Source organism: Triplophysa rosa, linkage group LG2 (genome assembly GCF_024868665.1).
Source record: "Triplophysa rosa linkage group LG2, Trosa_1v2, whole genome shotgun sequence".
In the NCBI taxonomy this organism is placed as follows: Eukaryota; Metazoa; Chordata; class Actinopteri; order Cypriniformes; family Nemacheilidae; genus Triplophysa; species Triplophysa rosa.
In genome coordinates this window covers 18,808,517-18,811,687 of record NC_079891.1, presented here as the reverse complement: position 1 = coordinate 18,811,687, position 3,171 = coordinate 18,808,517, and positions in this window count along the sequence as shown.

Genomic DNA, 3,171 nt, shown 5'->3' with positions numbered 1-3,171 from the left:
GCTCGTGTACAGGAAGTTCTCTAATGGTCTGAAACAGTTAAAAATCTATAAATTCAGTTACTCGTTTTTCAGTCTATAAGCTTGTTATTCATCTCAATACAAAACAGAATCAGAAGCTGTAAACAAGTAAACTGCACATTATCTCTCAAAAACAAGCATTTATTCAACATGTAATTTTATGCCACAATCACATACTAAATGTACTCAGCATTGTGCTGAACATTACAGATTACCTTCTTCTTTCGGTTTGTTAAAAAGTTTCCCAACCATAAACAACATACACATGTGTGTGAATTAAAGCCACATTTAACCTAAAGGTGCACATGAAACGTTTTTTTTTTCCCATTTGAGGGAAGAGGGATCTCTTTTTGATCACTGTACAGTATATGCAATTTAAAACTGAAGTTGTATTTATTTATTAGATATTATTTATTATAATGATCTTGCTTGGTCTATAAACACCATGCACTGTGCTGTGTTTTACCTTTCTGTGTTTTTCTTATTTGCTCCTGTAAAGCTGCTTTGGAACAATGCACATTGTGAAAAGCGCTATATAAATAAAATTGAATTGAATTGAACTACTTGCGCAGTCTTCCCAGTCTCATATAGGGTTCGGATGTTCCAAGTTCCAATTTTGGTTTTGGTCTTGACTGTCAGAAGATTGATTGGCGCACTGAAGGCTTTTACCAGCTTGCTCTACTGGAGAGAAATCGTCCTTAGTCAAGTTGTTATCTACACATGTTTCTGCGGTTTCTGTAACTTTTTTCTTTTTATGGGAATGGGTTGTTAGCCCAGAGCCCCACCCCCAACCTGGAGGACCAGGGACCACTCTTTGTCTGGTCTCTACTCTTCAACCTGTCTGACTTGGGATACGCTACCAGGAGTGTGCAGCTCCAGTCAGCATACCTATCTGGGTCATGGAGACACACAAACCCCCCAACCACCATAAGGTGGTGATCTGCGTGGGAGGTACGACACTATTTGACTCTAGCAACAGACAATTGCGCTTATCAACCACATGGGGAACCCATACGCAAATTTTCCATATTGTTGCTTTAACTTCTGTGTGTAAACTAGTGTTTTGAATGATATGATAAGAGGAATGCATTTTATATCACGTTTATACAAGTAATAAAACATAAAAATCTAGAATCTGGTTATTAAATGACGACACACCCAAAATAAGGACAGTAAATGTTGAGTTGGCACTTTGTCCTCACAAAACAAAACAAAGTCCATTTTTAACTGGAACACAACAAGTCTGAGTGGAGGGGTTGATCTAAAAATCAATGTTTAACTTAGGATATGTTTACATTTAGCATTGTGAAACTAGTTTACCATGTTAAAATGGTAATCCAAAAATGAAAGAAACAATAAAGAAATTTGGTCAACCACTTTGTAAGCATTTCCGGTTATTTATAACTTTTTGTGGCTGTTTTAAAAGTTGTCTTTGTTGCATACAGCATAAAATATGCTTTTCGTTAAAAAATGCTTTTGAGTATTTTACAGTGCTAACAGTGTTTTGATTTTTGCTACTGTCTAAAGTTATTGTTATATGTGACCCTGGAAATACAAAACCAGTCTTAAAGGGCAATTTTTCAAAATTGAGATTTTTGAATATAAATAAGCTTTTTATTGATATATGGTTTGTTAGGAAAGGGCAATATTTGACCGATATATAACTATTTAAAACTCTGGAATCTGAGGGTGCAAAAAAAATCTAAACATTGAAAAAAATCGCCTTTAAAGTTATCCATCAGAGGCACTGTAAAAGGCCATCCACTCACAAAAATAAAGTTTTTATATTTTTACAGTAGGAAATTTACAAAATATCTTCATAGAACGTAATCTTTACTTAATATCCTAATGATTTTTGGCATAAAAGAAAAATCAATAATTTTGACCCATACAATGTAATTTTTGACTATTACTACAAATGTTCTCATGCTACTTAAGACTGGTTTTGTGATCCACAGTCACATATGCCTTTTCTGGACAGCCATGATGGTGCAGAGTATTTCAACCAACACTTACACTGTGTCTACACCGGACATGACCGGCGTGACGCGACACAACAAAAGACATTAGAAACGCATTAGAACCCATTTACATTTTAAATTTTGTCCACACTGGATGCGGCCCGACGCGACAAACCCATTAAGAACAAGCAGGTTATCATGTCGCCTGGTGTAGACAAGCTGTTAGAAAACTGCCATTAAAGAATTCTAAATTATTTCTATGATGGTTGTGCATTGAGGTTTTTTCACAACTGTAGGTACACCCAAGGAGACCGGTAGAGAGTTGGAAGAAATTTATCTATGTAAGGTTATAAACGAATTTGTTTTCCTTAATCTGGAATTTTCTGTTTTCCGTTTGTTGCCCTTGGATTCCCATTATACAAAGGACACTGTACAAGTACAAACTTTAAAGACTCACAGACACTTTAAAATGATTGTTAAGGCTTATATTCATATATTATAAAGCTATATTAGTAGGTTTTTCTTCAAATGTTGTAAGATAATAGTATATTAATTAACTTTACTGGCTCGTGGAATGACAAGAAAGACTTTAAAAGGGCATACACAGTAGAAAGAAAAAGTGCGGCGTAAAGTTTAGAACATTGTTATGAAGATGTAATTTTTTAATTTTTTGCTTTGTAAAATTTCACTGATTAAATATATATGACAATGCTTGCCATGTATTGTTAGAGTTTACAACTTGAAATATTGCACAAGAGATCTAGCAAGAAATTAAGTGTATCTAAATGTATGATCTATTAGATCTCATCATTCACAGAAACATACCCACACAAAACGCATGTACCATTAAGTATAGTGTGTACTTAGTGCATTCTAATAAATGTTCCAAAAAAGGGGATAATTTTTCTAAATTCACACTAGCTATATGGAAATCCCATACATGTGTCAAAGAAAAAATAACTGAGATTGACTAATTCAAATTAAAAGTGAAAAAATATCCATACTGTAGCTATGCACAATATCAGTCCAGTGCCATGGATGGGGCATGGTTTATATAAACATCACAACAATGTGCTGGCAATAGCATTTGATATTATTTTTTTTAAAATTCTTTACATTGATATTTACATGTTGTCACAAACACCTTTCATAGAGTCAGCATATAAACCCTCTTGAAGAATAACCTCTTCAA